This window comes from Antennarius striatus, chromosome 22 (genome assembly GCF_040054535.1).
Source record: "Antennarius striatus isolate MH-2024 chromosome 22, ASM4005453v1, whole genome shotgun sequence".
NCBI classification, from domain to species: Eukaryota; Metazoa; Chordata; class Actinopteri; order Lophiiformes; family Antennariidae; genus Antennarius; species Antennarius striatus.
In genome coordinates, this window is record NC_090797.1 from 13035001 (window position 1) to 13055117 (window position 20117).

A 20117-nucleotide genomic window follows, 5' to 3' on the forward strand; every position below is an offset into this window, starting at 1 on the left:
GAGAGAGAGAGAGAGAGAGAGAGAGAGAGAGAGAGAGAGAGAGAGAGAGAGAGAGAGAGAGAGAGAGAGAGAGAGAGAGAGAGAGAGAGAGTTACATAAGATGTCCCTCTGAGATGAACAGTAACTCTTCATCGCCTGGCCTTGGTGATCATCCAAGAGGAAGAAATAAAAAGGCATAGAGCAAGACGTTATATAAAAGCCATTCAGCATAAATAAACACACACACACACACACACACACACACACACACACGCTCATGCACATAGGAAGTGAAGCTATGAATTACGCAGACGCACCTGCTGTAAAGTGATTACTGGAATAATCCATTAACGTCAGCTCAGGTATGAAACGTGTTTGTCTGTGAGCAGCAGGTCGGACACGATTCCTCCACCTGCTGCCGTGGAAACTCTGCTACTTGTTTAGATGCACACTAAAGATGGAGACTTGCAACAGTCTGGAGGGATGGACTAAGATAGAAATCTATTTCCTGTGGTGTCTGCTAAGAATGCATTTGATCACTCCAGGACTTTTTATTTGAGGCAAACGCTTTTTTTTTTTGCCCGGCTTGAGGTGGGGCCTGAAAATAGTTATGTCACTTGGACTTGTAGGTCGTCCAGATACTTTAGGCCAGGGGATAAATAAAGCTCCTCCCCAGATAAGTAACCCTTTAATTAACTTTCAGACTTTTTTCTGTCGCGACATCATCAATCTTCATCTGTGTCAAAGGAATGATTAATAATAAAAGGCCGATTGCCATCAGCTATTTTCCCTGTTTTTAAAAAAAATAGAAATATATCACATTCACAAGAGAATTCAGAAGAAGTACACAGACAATATACTGCACCTTCAGATTGTTGAGGGAAGGACAGCATGTACAGAAGCGTTTGAAAAACCTCTGTAAAAATCTAATTTATATATAAAAATGTATCTTTATATAAAGAAAAAGAGCTGGAATTCCCTGCGGAATTCCCTATAATTCATCTATGTAGGAACCTGGGTTATATCCTGTTTGTTATTACATCCTGACATAACAACAAAAACAAGCCCACTCTTTGTCAAAGTCCTATGTCTTATCTGATGTGTTGACTCAGAACAGAACCAATGATCACACTTCCTTTAAAAACCAGTGGTCGCCCCCTTCTGGCCGTTGGAGGTAATGCGGGTTTCCGTTTACCTGGTATGAGCTCTCTATCTGCAGAACCAGGTTTCATATACCAGCACACACACACAGTCTGCTCTACACAACAACACTTAAAGCTCCATGAGGTTCATTTCTGTTAAATATTTTCAACATTTCAAGAGTGAATACAGACTGGAGTTACCTCTGCCTGACAACATGTGAAAATAAACCAGCTTGTTTTTCTAACAATCACTGTGCATCCCCCCTCCCCCCCCCCTTTTTTTTTTTTTTTTGAAAATTAGATTAGAATTTGACCCAGAGAACAAAAATTCTTTTGTGATTGAGGGAGAGAGAGACAGAGAGAGCAGTCAGGGGCTTAAATCCAACTAACTAATCTACCTGAATATGATGAGCTGGTGGTTTCTTATTTAGGGTAAATTAATAATCCATTGTCAGGGTGTGTTTTCCATCTATAAACTGTAAAAAAAAAAAGCTAATGATGTTTGGAACAGACATGGATATGTGTAAAATTCAACTTGTAGCAAGTGAGCACCTTCCGTCAACGTCTGTGTCGATCAATCAGTGGAGTACTGATAGATGTGATCTTAATTTCAATGTAAGGTTATTGATCCTACTTGCTGTTACTGGCTTCCCACACAAACAGGACGAGTCTTCAGTGTGGGACTGACACCAGTGGAGGGAAGTCCACTGGACACGCAGCAGCACAGTGGCAGCGTTGTTCCCAAAGAGTTTGACAGACCAGGACGACAGCCAGTAGAGAGGGGATCTGATTGGCTGAGGGAACTGTCACAGCTCAAGTGACCCTAAAGCAATAAACGCAGTTTAACAATTGCAGCGTTACACACAGTTAACACTACAGGAGGGCGACGTCAGCATCCAACCACCTGGAGGGGACGGCCACCAATGTCAAACGGCACCGCCTCTGCTTCATGATGTCACCCAAGTGGTCTGACAACGCCGAGCATTTCAACTATGTGTGTGTGTGTGTGTGTGTGTGCATGTGTGTTTGTGTGTGTGTATGTGTGTGTGTGTGCGCGCGTGGTTTAATCAGAGGGCGCAACCCAGAAATCTGTACGTTGTGTTCCTGAACAGTATCAGACAGCAGCACTCTGCCAAAGAATGCATTTCCTGGCTTCAGACTAAACCCCTACACACACATACACACAAGCAAACACACACACACACACACACATGCACACACGCATAATAATTATTATAATCAATCCCTCCTCAGTGTTTTAGAATCTGTGCTCATGGGTTTACTTCTTTATTCTTAAAGCTTTTGCTGTGTCTTCTGATGGACTGAATGTGTGATGGACAGTGATGCACGCAGTTCCTCAACCAACCACTGTGTGGCGTACTCAGGAATAGCAGCAACTGTATTGAAGTGAAGTGAATGTGAAAAGAACAAACCTGAAGACAGAACATCTTTTGTACAATCTGAACTCCTGATGCCAGCTGTTAACTTCAGGAAATGATTCTTTTAACACTTCCTGAAATAATAAATCTCTGACATTCAAACCATGACAAGAAACATGTTCAAGTTACTACCTCACAAACAAACACACCTCAACCCCTACCTCTATTGCATTTAAACAAAACATCTGAGTCAAAAAAATACTGCATCTTCTGATGCAAAACACCACCTATAAATCTTCTATAAGTCAGTAATGCATAATAGAGGAATCAGACTTGACTAAACTAAGAACCGAGACTCTGACAGAAACAAACGCTCTTTCCTTTAAAGGGTCATTCTGAACATTGCCATTGTTGTCAGTTGTAATGCAGACCCTCTCTTTGCTCTGTCATTTTCATAACGAGGGTCTTGAAAGAGGTGAATGTAAAAACTACATTTCCCACAATGCAGTAATTCAGCCCATTTTAACTCTTGATAAAAAAAAAAGTTTTGAACAAAGTTTATTTCTAACTTGTGTTTGTCACTATTCTGTTCTCACTGAGTTTGATCCTTGATTGATGGACTTCTGTGGGTTTAATAACCTGACAAATTAAAATGATTTTTGTGATAACAGCAACAAGCTCACATTTTTTCAGTGCAACTGTAATGTTTGTAACTTGAATAAGTAATAATTTAGAGTTATTTATCATTAAGGAGTAGTTACATTGAGTTACATTTAGTTACATTTATAAGTTACATCTGGCCCTTTGACCTGAAGGCAGAGAGTCGTTCCCTTAGTAGCTGTTCCACCTCACTGGTCATCCACAGCTTTCCATTGGATTATGCCGACCCATCTTCTCCTCAGTGACATTACCCAGACACGTTTTAATATAAAACTGTACAGTGGATGTGTACTTGTTCAAGTCCTCTTGTGCAGCAGTCCTGACAATGTTGTACCTAGTAAACACAAAGCTACAAAAGCAGAGGTAAGGCGGTTCTTGTCCTTGATACATCGAGATTTGAAGAAGAAGAGAGCTCTTACTTATTTCTGCATTATTTGACCCAAATTGACCAGGTTGATCACCTGACTGATGCCCCTCCCACTGGGAATCAGGATGAAAGAGTTGCTTTAAAGCCCCTCTGGATACATTACTAAAGAAAGTCCACTGAGAACTAATATTAGCAAGTCTTACCCTGTCATAAAACTCTACAAAACGAGGATTATTCTTTTCCTGGACATGAAGCTTTAGTTGATCCCCTTTCAAGCGAAATCAAGTTTCCAGTAAAGCTCAAGTCAAAAATGTTTTTAGACTTTGTGAAACAGCTGAGTTTTTACTTAAGAAATCATGCACAAGTCCAGCAGTGGAATCACACCTTTCTTTTTTATTAGAACGGTTTGGTGAGGATGACAGCTCAAACTTAAAATGTTGTTTTCCTGTTATTTGACAAGAAAACAAAACCCAGCAGGGTGAATTCCTTTGCAAAGGCCCAAATTACAATCAAATTCTAATGCAAAGGTATGCAAAAACCTCTTCCACATGAAATGAGCACAAACTCTACTAAAAAACAGAAAAAAAAACCAACAAAAAAACCACCAGCAGCAGGCAAGACACTTGTCTCTCCAAAAAAAGGCCTGAAACATGCCTCCAGGCAGGAAAAACCCCTTAAAATGATGTTAGAGGACTCACAGTTGGGCTTTTACCCAACATGTGGCAGACAAGGAGAAGGTCTAGCTCTGTGTTCTGTCCAGTCGTCTTCACTGGAGTGTAAAATCCTGCTTTTTTCTGGAAGTCTGAGACCATTTTAGACTCAGCTAATAAGAAGACAGCAGGTGGAGTCTCAGCTAGTTGTCAGTCATGTTCCTCAACCTGTTGTTCCTACAGGAGGATGGTGAAGTCAGGGATTACTACAGCTAAACAGCTCTGAGCAGCTCCAGAGTGAAGCCAGTGGCAGCTCAGATGTTTCGTATCATTGGCTGAACACCTGTCACTCACTGAGTTACAAAATTTGTCTTTCCCCCAGTTACATTTTCATCATCTTTTTGTACCGCCGACGTGCAGCCTGAAGCAGAACCAACCAGTGCTCACTGTGGCTGCAACCCAACAGTCTGCACTAAAGCAGGAATCATATCTTGATCCATTTATGACTCATGGAAGCTCTTGTCTGATCGGTAACACTGACAGAAGTGAGATGGGTAAAAAAAAAGAGATGAGCTGACAGGAAATGTTCTGATCTTTCTCGGTTCTTCGCGCACGTCATCAACTGGACTTTCTGTCTCCAGACCACAAACATGTTCATCTCACTGTCTTCTCGAAGGTCCTTTAATGAATCGAACATCAATACTACTATTCCATCCCCCTCTTCTCTAGTCGTCTCTGCAGTTAAATCAATCATCCGAAAAACACGTGCATGTGCCAAAGATGATGTATCTGTATGTGAGCAGAATGTTTCAGAAAAACCTCTACAGATTTATATGAATGTTCTTGAGTAGCCAAGCCCAGCTCTTGAGTCATCCATCAACACAATCAAGTTTTTCTATTACTTTGTCCATCTCATTTAGACAAGGTAGACTAAATGTTGACACCATATGTAAAATATGTTTCACCCTAAATCCTTTAAAAAAAAACACACACACAGTCAAGCTTTCATGAAGGAGCATTAATGAAGGGTTTTTTTCTGGAATTTGGCCAAACCACCCAACTTCAGCTAGACTTTACTAATGTAAACAGGATTATTGACACCTTGTTAAGTATGCAGATATTCAAAGTAGGATTCAAGTAGATTTATTTACCTTGAGAGGAAAAAGCCCAGGGCAAACAATCAAACCTTTACCCCCTGGAGGTGCAGGGCAGCAACTGAAGGTCACTTCACTTCACCTGTGAGCCCATCTGTCCTCAAGTTATTCAATCGTCTACTTTATCAACAGTCTAAAGGAATTTCTGATCAAATGCAGAAGTTTCCCTTTAGTTTCGGGAAGTGACTGGAAGCATTCTCTGAAACGCATCTTCCCTTAGTAACCATGGTGACGTAGCTTGATTCAGTACACATAACTACAAAAACTGCATTGTCCTAATTTTTGAATGTGTGAGAATGAGTCGATAATTTTGGTGACAACTCACAGCCAATTAAATATCAGAATCAGTAAAATATTCACAAAGAAAAATCGTCATTCATGGAGAAAACATTCAACTAATTCAGAAAACTGAAAGAATCAATATGAGAAATACGGAGGAAGAGAGCTGGATGGACTGTCTGACACCTGCTGGCTGCCAGCGATGGAGGATTTAGCCTGGACAGAGATCAGAGTGGGACGGAGGTGTTGGGTAGACGGTGAGTCAGACTGAGGTACCAGTTCTGCTCTGACAGGAAGAGGCTGGAGCAGAGAGACATCAAGACGGATCAGGTAGAGACGGAGCTTTAAGAGGAGGAAGGTTTCTTTTTACATAAACCTGGTGTTTTAGAGTCGAAAGAAGGACGCCCACGCAGGGAACACAGAGGACCTTCACCGGCGCTTCAGATATTTCCCTCCGCTTTATGATTCACACTGAGACATACCGTACACCATACATACAGAGATGGAGCGCTTTGAGCTGAACATCACTGGGCATTATTTCTGTGTGGTAACAAGAGGTGCCATGTAATGTTCCCTCTAATGGGCAAACACACAAGCTTCCTGAGCACACTGAGGACCACTGTGAGCAACATCAGGTGTGCACGCTGTATTAAAAGAATCAAATTACTGCAGAATACCAGGCCTATGGACGAGCCTTTTAGTGACAACCTACGCCATTTCAATTAACTTTTGAGTTCACAAGGGAAGAAAAGGAGCAACAGAGAGAAATTGCTATTTTTATTCCAAGCATGACTCAAACTGTCTGTAAGATACTTTTGGACTACTGTAGACAACCAAAAATAAAATGTTTTGTTTCCTTAAGTCTGTGAAGCCAGTGGTCACCAATGTAATTTGAACTCTCTTTATTGAGGGGAAATAATGAAAGATGGCATAAAAAATTATAGCGTTAGATTCCAACACTGTGATCACTGTTATATATTCACAGTTCAGGTCCAATTAATGCTCCAACAAGATGCTTAGGAAATAGATCTCTTATCCCGAGACTGCAGATCCATACAAATGGTGAAATAACACAAGCTTAGCAAATCAAACTGGCATAGCTATTTCCAATAGACTTGAAAATTGTTGGAGCGTGCTGTTATGTCAGTCCAGTCTGTGGTTTCTCATTATTCCATCGTGTCTCGGTTGAGTGTGTGCTGCTGTGATATGTTACACTCTAGTCCGGCTAACTCACACCCAGAGGAAGAGTTGAACGTCTTTTTCAGAATATAATAAATGGGAGTATGTAGAAAACCGTTCAGACGGAAACCAATGAGAGCAGTATTTTGATTGATATCTGCAAAATTTCATGTGCACATGCAATAATTCTTTGCTCTTTTCTTTTTGCACATAATCTACACTATTAATGGGTCAAATGAAAAGTGTTCATGAACACCCCATAGAGAACAATCTCCACCCAACTTTATGTTTCATTTTTCTCTACCGGTCCTACGTAAAGGGAGGGCTAGAACTTAGAAAGACTTAAAGCAAAAAGGTTAAAGGCTGCAGTAAATATTTTGTGGAGAGTTCCTCTTGGGGGAAGCAGATGTTTGTTTACCAAAGGAGTAGACGTTTGTCTGCTAGTGGTGAGTTTAAATTTCCCAGTTTGGGATAAATAAAGTATATCTTATCTTACTCTGCATGCAAGGCAGAAATTTGTTTCAGTCCCCATCTGCTCATCAAATCAGGTGCAGATTCAGCTTCAGGTATACAATGTCAAGAAATGCTGCATAATGCAATACACTAAAACCTTTTCCAGCAGATACTGATCCAAAGTTATGTGGCAGAAATAAATAAAATGAGATTCTTGAAATCACAACCTTTTAGAAGCTTCAATTAATGTTTTCTACTATGATGGGCTAAAAGGAGAATGACTGGAACTATATTCACCGTTTGCTATGAAGTTCACCATAGTACCTGAGAATAAAGCCTGGTTCAGAGTTGGTGTTTACTGCCCTCTGCTGGCCATCAAATCAGTTGTGGAAGAGTTTATAAATCTAAATTTTAAATTTCTTGTCATTTATAATCAATATTTCTGTCTTAGTTTAAGGTATGTTTACATCTCTTCCAAAAAGAAACAGGCAGATACAATAAAACCAAGTTTTTTAGGACATGGCTTTGTTGCTATGGAGACAAGCCATAAGCGCCATTACTTTTGCTTCTCTGAGTGGAATGACTTACTGGCAAAACATGTGGATCCAGGCCAATCAGATACTACCAGGTTGACTGAAGGCCAAGTCAGAGAACCGATGACATGGTGTCGAGTTTAGCACGTAGCACATTTTAACTTTTGTTTTCCACCTTTAGGTGTGTGTGGATGAGCAAAAAAAAATGTTTTTCTTGTTCAAATGTGTCCGATGACATCACTAATTCACCTGTGTCATGCTGACACAGGTCCTGGTAGCAAGTCTTCACAGATCACTGCCAATTCTAATTATCTACAATGAAGAAGTGATATGGAAAAAAAAATAACTTCCAATCACACCTGATACAAGCATTTGCATAAATAACTCTTAAAGCGTAAAACACATTTCATGGATGTCTTAAACATCCCTTTCCTTTAAATGAAGGAGGTCTGGGTATAACTATTTTATAAGAAATTAATTAATGGTTAAATTTAAATGGTGTTATTCTAAATAGCTTTCATGGCTGAAGTTTGGAGATATGGTAATAGCTGAAACAGCTTCAAGACAGTTCAAAGCTTATGGTTATGAGTAAGAAAACAAGGGACCTTAAAGGATAAAGCCATGTCAGTTTGAAAATTGCATCTATATTCTGCAGATGTCTAGAAGAAAGGCTTCAGCAGCAAAAACTAATGAGTTGAAGTAGGTGAATATAACAATTTCATTCATATCAAGTTCGCTATTTAGACAATCAACTGAGTCATCTAATTATTTAAAATATTAACATTAACATGCTGGCGCTGACAATGTTAATGTGAAGATAGGACTAATAACAAACTGGAGGAGGTAATATATTACCATGTTGCTTTAAGGATAAATGTTAACACAAAAATAAGTCCTTGAATCAAACATGAACGGGCAGATATGAACTTCAGCTATGCTGCTACTTATTAATGCAGTCAGTCAAGGCCTGATTATTACCTAGGCAACTGGGCAACTGAACTGGGGCCCCAGACCTCCAGGAGCTACAATCCTGATTTAATGTGTGCACATTATATTCGGATTTAGATCAATTGGGAAGTAGTATTTGTGTGGAGTACAGAACTACTAAACAAACTGAAATGGTTCCTCAGGGTCCATGAGTAAAACTGTTTATTTAGTAATTCAGTGATTTGTTTTTTATAATAAACAAATAGTCATATAAAACATTTTAGTTTACGACTTCACTTACAGTCCTATCTCGAGATACAAGCTGCTCAAGATATGAGCTCCTCAGATATCTGTCATTCTGTCCATATTTTTGTTCGACATACGAGCAAAATCTAAAAACTAGCTGTGCTTCGGGACACCACCAGTAGTTAGCGGGTGGATACAACATCACCGGAGACTGCATCTCGTTCTTTCCCGTGTTGGTGGATGGATACAAAATCAGCTGAGACCGGATCTCGTTCTTTCAAACGTGTTGGCGAATGGACACAACATCAGCTAAGACTGCATCTAGTTCTTTCCCGCCTGTCGCTAAGAGATACAACATCAGCTGAGACTGCATCTAGTTCTTTCCCGCCTGTCACTAATAGATACAGCATCAGGTTAAATCGGATCTCGTTGTCTTTCTCTGTGTAAAGACTTTTGCTTTTTATATATATTTTTTTTATTGTTTATTTAACTTACATATAGTTAATTATGCATTAGTAAACAATGCATGTTTACAGAACCGTAGCTGGCTACGGGCGAGAGGCGAGGTACACCCCGGACAAGTCGCGTAAGATCTTACCTCTAGTACACATTAACTTCTGTTACAGGTGAATGTGACACCGCAAATATCTATAATAATGAAAAAAAACTGCAGAGAAGAAAAAACCTTTAGGACACTCATAAAAAGTTCAAGATCAACTGAATTCTGTTGACTAGTTTGTCAGGAGACGTGTGTAGCTACTTACAGAAGGTACCCCTAAATGCACCTTTTGACAAGGGAATAAGAAGAGAGGACTCTCAGACTATTATGTGAGTAAATAGCAGCTCTGAGGACATGATACGCGTTTAGCCCTGGATTTATCGAGGTCCGTTTGGTAGAGTAAGCAGAACCTGGAGACACGGCGGAAGCAGAACGGGTCATAAAGATAAGACGGCGCTGAATAACAGGCTTTTCTGCCCCACTGCAAGGGCCTGGTATCTCCTGCCCTGCTCCTCCTCTGGGAAATAGCTCCCTTACTGCAGGTGCTGCACACACACACACACACATACACACACAAAAACACACACACACACACACACACACACACACACACACAAACATCATCTGTATGTGGAAATACACTCCATGCCTTTCCAGAGGAAACACCTCAGATCCACAGAGAAATCTAACTTCTGATCGCCTTCCAAGCAAATAAGGCCGTTTTACTCGCTTCAACTAGAAGGACACATTTCCTCCAGGGCGCAGCGACATGTCATGATTATGTGTTGCTTATATTTCTGGCTCATGAACATTAAATTAACTCCATTAAGGTCGGAGCGTGCTGCTTGGAATCTCTCCTTGACACGGCTCTAATTGAATGGAGCAGCAGCTCGTCCTCCACGGCCGACGCTCGCCCGATGCCCCTCATAGGGGATCCGAGGGCACGGCTCCGGTTTGTGCCATGTGGGTCATTTGAGACTCCCACACACGTCCATCTTATTGTTTAATCACACATTAAGCTCCATTCAGTTACATCGCTTATTGAATCAAACGGGGACAGACTCAGCAATCGGGCTGCGTAGGAAAGGTCATAATGACATTAAATGGGACCGAAAGAGCTGGACTTGTACCATCAGCACCAAATAAGCAACCGTCACCCCTCATTCCATGGATGGAAAACAGTCAACAAGTTTTTTTGTTACTTGCAAACTGTTCCAAACTAAATATACTTTAATGCAACCTGTATTAACAGTGTTGATAAAGTGCTTCTGAGACATTAAAGGTTAGCAAGACCTGAAAGATGTTTTCTCTTTTTTTCTAATCCCAGCAGTAGCCACAGAATGACACACAAACATATACACAAATGTCGCAAGCTCGGCTGTTATGCAACCAAAAGCCACGTGTTGCCGTGGGAACGGGGAAGTGCTGGGTTGCAGAGAGGTTGGAGAGAGACAGCGAGAGAAGATAGAAAGAGGTGAAAATGAATTATTAAATCGATAATATGACACTGCAAGATTCTGGTAACAAGTGAGTCTACCGACTGCACCTACAGACACACACACACACACACACACACACACAAACACACACACACAGAGACACACACATTTAGGTGTTTTTCATGCAAGATTTTGTTTAGGCTGCGTTCAGACTGCAGGCAAATTGGATTCCAATCAAATTTACTTTCATATCTGATTTTCAGGGCTAACTGGTCACACTCTTTTTGGCAAGTGTCCAAATGGGTTCTGACTAGGCAAAATTATTGCCGGTTGCCGTAGCAACGACGTCAGAGCAGGGGCGTCATCCAAACCGACCGGAGTGTTCGGAGCTGTTCAGACAGGTTGATGCGTTCCAGGAACACACTGAAAGACAAAATTCCACGATATTGCGACAAACTATTTATTTTATTATTTACGGTCATTTAAATGTTTATGAACCCTCCCTACACTGATGTAAACCACTTTATATCTGTGTTACCTTTTCCCACACTCTGATAGACTCTTTGAAGCACTTTTGTGTTTCAAAGAAGTCTCGGAAAGCAGCGCACTTCCTCATGCTGTCAGCCTATAGCATGCTCGTACGTTGTCACGTGACTACCTACTAAAAATCCGTGATATGGTGAAGCAGGATATCGGAAAACGCGAACAAACAACATAACGAATATCATGTTTTCAAATATAACATTATAAATCTTAGCAGCCTTGGACAAAATTACAGCACAAGAGGTTACTCTGTGAGGCTTGTGTACCTCATTTACATAGAGCCAGTTGCCGTCAGCTTGTCAGATTTGGATTAACCTGCTAAATGACCTATGAAATATCAATTATAGTTCAGCACCCTTTTAATCCAGCTAATCTCCTTAACACATTCAAAGTCAAGTCAATATTGACTTTTTCCACACACTTTCACACAGTGGTAATAGTAAAGCTATGTAAAGCTTGCTTATCAAGAGCAATCACAATGAAAATGAAAAAGCTACTTATTTAGCACCTAGCATGACAAACAGGGAGAACAAACAGGGAGTGTCGTAAAGAGGTGAAGAAATGGATGCAAGCAGGTTGGAACAGGTGGAGGGAAGTATCAGGAGTCTGATGTGACAGAAGAGTCTCTGCTAGAAAGAAGAGACAGTGTGAGGACAGCCATGATGGATGGATGAGAGACAGTGTGAGGACAGCCATGATGGACGGATGAGAGACAGTAGGAGGACAGCCATGATGGACGGATGAGAGACAGTAGGAGGACAGCCATAATGGACGGATGAGAGACAGTGGTGCTGAAAAGAAGACAGGAAGTCTAGCTGGAAATGAAGATGTTGAGGTTTTCTAGGAGCGGCAATGTTGTATCGGATCAGAAATGAGTTCATCAGGAACGGCCAAGGTGAGATGATTTGGAGACCAAGTTAGAGAGAGCAGACTTTGATGGTTTGGACAGGTGGAGGGTACCGGTATATTGCTGAAAGGGTGTTGAGGATGCAGGTACCAGGCAAGAGGGCAAGAGGAAGACCAAAGAGAAGATGGACGGATGTAGTGACGAAGACATGAGGACAGTTGGTGTTTGAGAGGAGGATACAGAAGATAGGCTGACATGGAAAAGGATGACATGCTGCAGAGACCCCACAGAAGATGACAAAACCTGGGTGAAGATGGAGCACATCACCAACTTTTGTGGTGGAGGACTGCCCCACTTTGAGAGGAACACACAAGAGTTACATGTCAGATGTTCATGAAACTTAAGACAGGTGGGGGGTATTGCAGTATCATGGGGCAGAGTCATTTCCTCTCTGAACATCATGAACTGGCTTTATTGACCAATTTAATCAACCACATTGAGTATTTGATGAATTGTCCGCAATTTCCACAACTCATGAGTCGATATCTACACTACCGAGGATAGATGACTTATTCTTTTTTTGGTTCATCAGCTTCTTGTTACTAATAGGTTGATATATAAACTGATCCCAGTTCATCTTCAGGAGGATAGGACTGGATAATAGAATCATCCGTGTTGATGAATCTAATGTGAAATGCTTTGTTTCAAATGCATATTAATCATTTTACAACTGTGTGTTCCCACAGCGTACTCTGTGTACTGTTCCTGCGTGTCTGCTCGTTTGGCACAATGTTTCTTGAGTTGGTTTTGTGTCTGTGTGTGTGTGTCTGTGTGTGTGTGTGTGTGTGTCAGTGCCAATATTAGCTGGAAGAGGTTCACTGCAAAATACTTTGTCAGGCCGGCTGCCCGTAGATGACTGCATCCTTGCTGTTGTGTCACGTTTGGACCAAAAGCAAATAACAATAACTGAATGTTAACACCAAGTGAGTTGTCTGCTCTCCCCGTGTCTGTGTGGCTTCGTGCAGCTTAGTTGAATTGATCACTGCATATTGACTGTAGGTGTGAGTGTGTGCATGAGTGGTCGCTTGTCTTTCGTGTGGCTCTGCTATACGCTACCGATGCATTTAGAGCGTACCCTGCATCAGCTGGGATAGGCTAAGGCAACACAAGGCGGAAAAGTGGTCAAAGAGTAGAGAGTAGAGTAGAACTTTATTGATCCCTTAAGGAGTTTCCGTCAGGGAAAGTAACTTCTCCGTCGCACTACAAACAGCACAGTGAGTCCACAAAAACACAGAAAAAGCACACAGAAAGCACCAGCACATAGAAAGTAGTACCAACACCAAATAGAAAGAGTAATAAATAACCCATCAAGAATATCAGAGAAGAAATGGTTATGACGAGATGGGTATGATTTGTCATGTCTTTAAGAAAATGGATAGATGGATGGATTGATGCAGGGTGCATCTCTACCTCTGCTGAATGAACTTTAACCCCGGGGGTGTAGAGGCTAAGCCCATCTTTAATCCACTGAGGTGTTCCACCACACTGACATTGAATGACACGCTGATGCACTTCCTGGTCATCAAAAGCCTGACACGCAACTTTATGTTTGATTATTCGATTTAACTTCCATTAAGTTTCCCAGTTAAGTCCAGAAAATAATTAACATCAAATAGCAAAATATTCATAGTTCAGAGCTGGAGAGCTTTTGGTTTTTTTCCCGAGCAGAAATCGTAGTTTTCTTACAGGTAGTCTATCGTCTACATCGCTGGTTCTAACTTTCAACCTGACCTGATTTGTCTTCAGTCTCCGTGTTGGTGAACGTCTCCATGAACATGAATACATTGTGGGTTCATTTGCCAATCAGAAGTTCACAGAGATGTGGATAAAAGAAGGACGAAACGCTGCTGATGACGCCAACAGGAAAGATCAAAAGACCACAGGAAGTCTGACGTCAAGGCAAACTATTCTATTTATTTTTTCATAATTGAAAAAAAAAACCCACCTTCATCTGTTTTTGTTCTTTTTTTGACAAATTGGATGGACAGATTGATGGATGAATGTAAACGAACTACTTTGGCTTGTTAAAAAGCCTTGTCTGCTTCCCACATCAGGGAAAAGGCAGCGGATTCTTTGTTCTGGGAAAGTTGTGTTGTTACATCAGGGAGAGGCAGAGGAAAAGCTAAAAACGGCAAAGTGTCCCAGGTTCATTTTCAACAATCTAGGCCAGTCTCTGATGCAAAAAGAGCTGGAGAGCTGCTGCATCACTCAAAAATACGTAGAGGTGGATGTGGTTGGCAAGGCTTGAATAGAAATATGTTTGTGAGCGTATGTTTGTGCGCGAGAACACCATAGGGTTAACCGTGTAACTGAACCCGTATAAACAAGCCTTCTGAGAAAGAAGAGACTTCTGAGAGCTGCTTTTCAATTCGAAGAAACCTGAGAATTTGCATGATCCATATAACGGCGGCACTTCCTCCTGCAGAGTGAACTGGTATGTCTGGTCTATTTAGTTCTCGTTGCTGGGGTAGCTGGTGCTGTGGGGACAAAGACAGGTGACAGACGGATGTGCAAACAGGTACAAAATCCATGGGTAAATACGACCAGTCGGCAGTCGGTAGCATTGATTGGTTCATCTGCTGTCGCTGCTCTCTGATTGTCTATTCATCTCTCTGTGCCCACAAATATCTTTCTAACCTACCCCACCTATTTAGACGCAATCCCAACTCCCCATTACTCTCACTCCCTTCAGGGCCAGTGTCACCATCACTTCTATTGCCCTGGGAATGTATCTCACTTGAGAGTATTTGCAGGGTGATGGGTTTGTGACACTGTCATGGGAAGAGGAGGAGGAGAGGCAAGCATTCTAGTGACTAGTCTGAGTTTCATTCCCATGGGCTACCATGACAATGAGGAGCTGCATGAACTTCCTTTGACCTTTATGACCTCAGATTAGACCTGGCCAACCCGCCCAAACATGGAGAAAGACCTTCAGCACCGGTTAACATGGTTAAGTAAGTCAGCACAGTCTCTGAGCCAATGGAAAAGAGCACTAACCCTCTCTGCAGTGTGGTTTTGGGTGTCATGACAGACGTCAGGATATCTGACCCACACCAAACTCCTTCTCACTCCCTCCATCTCTCTGCCCATCTGTGACTGAACAAGACACAGCAGCCGTGGTTCAAGTGACACTCTCCACTGCCTTTGGCCTACTTAGAAGAGCTGTAGCAACTGGCACTCGTCCCAGTACTAACTCCCATTTAACTAGTTTCCGACTGCTCATTCAGCAAATATCCAGGTTTAAGATCACTGGTCCTCTGTAAACATCACATGACTTTAGTCCCACGTCTGACCTCAGTGATAAAGTTGGCAAGTATCCGACTGAGATGATGGTTTTTTTATGAGTATACCCATCATGTGAGCATCTACAGTTTACTCACAAAAATAGTAATGGAAATCCTTATTGGGTAGGTGACTGAAATGTACTCATTCTAGTTTACTGAACTTTTCTTGAAATAAGTTGTTCATCATAACTTAGCTCTGACTTTGAGCTCAATTCTGAGGTCATTCTGCAAATCCCTTTCTAATAAAGACTTCAATGAACAAACTTTGGGATAAAATCCTGCTGTTCTCCAGAGCAAGGAGTCTGACATACAATTATCATTTCAAAGGATTCTGCATTGATCAATAACTGGAACATGTTAAAAGATGATGATGCTTTTTTTTTTAGAAGATAACAAGTTACCTTTAAAATGCAGTAAATCAGTAGCGCGCACACACACACACACACACACACACACACACACACACACACACACACATCAAAAATCCTTTTAGCAATGTCAGTTCACAAGTTAGTTACTGTCAGCAAAGTTGGCCTACATTAGCTTCCATTACTGACGGCGTAATGAGCTGCAGTAAAACACACACTCCACCCATGTCGTCTCCTAAGTCATCACCTCAACAAACACCTGTAGCTTCACCCGGTCAGACTGTATCGCTACCCGGATCAGTAGGACTCCGTTTCCATCCCTCCATTGGGCTCCTGTTACTTCCTGATGGTAGAAACGTCTCAGTCATGCTCTGCAAAGCAAATGCCTTATTCTGAACACGAATTAAAGAGAACAAGGAAAGTGTGTGTATGTGCGTGTGTATTTGGATGACTAAGTGAGAAAACACACTATTAAAAGCCTGCAGTCTTCCTCTGTTCAAAGCACATCCACAGCCTTCCTCGTTTCATTTCATTTCTCAGCCCCTTAGTTGATTTTACTTCCCAATCTTCTGGTTTAATTGCCGTGACCAGCAGACGTACCGACAGCGGGCTGCCAGCAGCAAAATTTACCTCTTTCATGAAACCTAACCTAATCTCCCTTCAGTACAGCAGCTCGGCCAAATGAGAGGAAGAAAGCAGGCAAACAAAGTGAGGGAGAACGAATGTAATGCTAATTTATTTTTGCTAAATCTCATTGTTTCAACACTTTCTCTGGAGGTTTCTGCCTCCATTACCTGTGCCCTGCTGAAGTTTCATTCCACGTCCTCCCCCAGGCAGGTTGTATGCCAAGCGGGTCAGTGCCAGGCCTGGCTCAGCCTACAAATTCAGCCCTCATGCTTAACAACGCAATCTGCCGCTCACTTCCGTCCTGTGTCCAGACCGGTTTGACGCACAACGTGAAATTATACAAGCATTGCGGATAAAAACTTGTGAAGAACACTGTTTGTCAGATACTGGCTGCTAAAGAAACGTGACAATCCATAATTCCCTTTCATTCTGCTGCAGTATATTAAAGGTGGAGCAAATACATCGATTCAACCTGGCACATATTTGGAATCCCAAAATGTTTTCTCTTGCACCACTACAGGTAAAGTATTCCTCATCTTGTTTTGAACTAAGACTGCATTCACATCACAGTGTTTTCCACGCTATAAGGCGCACCTTTAATGAATTGTTTATTCTATCATTTATTAAATATATAAGGTGCATCGGATTATAAGGCGCACTGTAGGTTTATGAGAAAATTATAGGCTTTTAGGTGCGGAAAATACTGTAATGGAATAAAATGGCTCAATTTCCCTTGTTATGACACAAGACAATTGTTATCTTTTGAAATTTTATTTGGCTCACTTTTTTTGTGACATTCCAGATCGGACCAAAACAATTCCCACCCATGCAACTTGAATGAGAATGTCGCTCAGAGTTCATGTGTCTTCATGCATGTATGCATGTGTTGAACGCTGCTATCACCAGCCGGCACCGGCAGCAGCAAAACAAAGTGACCAGAGATGAGCGATGGGATGACCTGGCAGCTTGTGAACAGCTGACTGCCTCCGGAGCAAAATGTCACGCTTCTATTTACCAGCAGAACATTTTCTATTTGAACGTCGTGCCCCAATGTGACATTTGATGTTGTTGTCGGTGATACAGATGAATCATCCAAAAAAAACCCACAAAAAAAAAAAACGTATGAAAAAAAACAACAACAGCGTGTTTCATCACAGTAGAGCTAAATCTGATCTGATCCAAATCTGAAATGAGCATAACGTTCAAATGAGCAACGAGGCTTGTAATGTGAATGTCTTAAATGTCTTTACTAAATCGAAACCCTGACCTTTCCTCCAACAACTTTATCAGCCCAGAATTTTAATCAAATGCTTTTATTGGGCTGAATTTTTTTATGGAAACCCCAGTGAACAAACTGCTGTCATTTCTGACACTCACTGACTTTACATGTTATGTTCAGGACTAAAACGACAAATTAAGACGTTTGAAATTCCTCAAAAGTGCAGCCTTGAATTTTCAAACATACAGTAACTGCAACGAGCATTACGTAGGTCACAGGGGCGCAAGTTGCTCAAGGGCACATCGGCAGTGCTCAGGGAGGTGAACTGGCATCTCTCTGCCGGTTCACACTCCGAAATGTTTGTAGGAACACATTTACGCTTCAAGAATAATAAAACCTTTGGAGTTTGATCAAGAATAATAAAACCTTTGGAGTTTGATCAAGAATAATAAAACCTTTGGAGTTTGATCAAGAATAATAAAACCTTTGGAGTTTGATAACCCCATAGTGTTTATTCTAGCAACACGAGACAAAGACTTTTCTTCAGTCCTAGAAGAACAGCTAAAAACATGGTCTTCTATCTCTTTGGTTGCGATGAATGTCATTAACATTAATAAACATTAACAGGTGAGCAGAGCAGGTGAGTAAACTTTAATTGTTGACCGATCACTGGTCGATCTGACTTTGACCAGATTTGGTGTGATCCAGCCTTGAGCCGCTTTGAAAACCATCTTCCCGTGTCCACCGTTCACTCCGAGCGTTTGCTCAGGAAACATTTAAGGAGTGTCTGTAACCCAGGATGTTATGAAAGTCTAGCGTTCGACAGAGTCCCACTGAATGACAGCTGCTGGCCAGGAGGGATGACTGGTGATAACAACAAGGCAGATTGGCTCGGATCTGGAACTCCAGTCAAACAAGACTGTTATTTCTTTTATAGTGGGCACAGGGTAAACACATTTCATAATCAAATGTGCTGCTACCCAACCTACGGGGACACTGACTCATTTTACTGCTTGTTATCATTTATTTAGAGACGATCCGGCAGCAGATGATCCCGCAGCGAGCGGTGATAGTAATGTAGAAAGTGATTGCTCATTAGATTCTGTGTTTCTTTTTCACGAGTTCATCCGTCTGTGGTTTCCTGCCCCGTCTCTCCCCCCCCCTTATTTTTTTTTGTTTCTTTCTCTCCATCTCCCTCTGCACCAGCATAATGTCTGCAGCCCTCACCCCCCCCCACCCCCTCCTGCGTCACTCTTCCTGGTCGACTGTCATGTAAACACAAGCACGCCCACACTCACACAAACACACACACACACACACACACGCCCAGTCACATGGGAGCAGCTAATTATGACCACATAAACCCAGCGGAAACACAACTTTCACAGCTGGCTGTTTAAAGCTACGCTCACATTGAGATACATAATACAGTATAAGGGCAAAGAAATGCAAAATTTACTCCAGTTATTCAGCAAATTCTCACAAGAGAAATAATACAGGAAAAGGCTCATTAGGCAGATTAACAGCTGATTCAGGGGGCAAAGGAAAAAGTGTTGAGACAGAGATTTAATGAGAATGATGGAGGGAGACGGATTTACTGCATAGTTGGGATGACGAAGGAGAAAAAAAAAATCGTTTGTGGCAGAAAGAAGAATGAAAGGTGACACATGCTCACCGATATCCAAATATTACAGATCTATTTCTGTTTGCAGAGAGCAGGCAGACAGACGTCACGCGTGATCAGTGACGCAGGTGGGAAATTCAGTCTTCAGGAAGCAAACACGTGCCCCCCCACCCCCCAACAAAACAGACACAGATAAACAGGACATACACAAAACAAGGCAGGTCATCCTTTCCTTGACCGCTCTGACACACGCCAGTCGTTTCAAGCCTGTCACTAAAACTGAGGTTTCAAGATCATTGGTGGAATTCTTGCGCGTACAGGTTTTCCTAGAAAGGATCTGAAGGGCGGAAATAACAGCTTAGAGCTCGCAAAAGTTTGCTTGGAAAGGTTGATGGATTTGTACTCGACTAATAAGGCCAAAGACGGCAGGATTAATGCTGGTTAATGGTTAATGCCGCAGGATTACTGCAAATTTCATTATCATGCGAGTGTTGGAGGAGGGCAGAACTCCAACACGGCGTGTATTTAACAGGTCACAGTTGTTGACTTGTTTACCAGGGGATGACAGATTGTTCCTCTGTTCGGAGAAACACATTTGACTAAAAAGCAAATGCAGGGGGGGGGGGTGAGGAGGAGGTGTGGATTCACAGGTAGCACAG

The 20117-nt window shown here is 41.8% G+C and overlaps 1 long non-coding RNA gene across 1 annotated transcript in view; it reads right to left on the reverse strand.

Moving 5' to 3' along the window:
• Positions 1-20117, reverse strand: part of LOC137589330 (uncharacterized) — a 41149-nt gene that overhangs the window by 18049 nt on the left and 2983 nt on the right. The window lies entirely within an intron of this gene.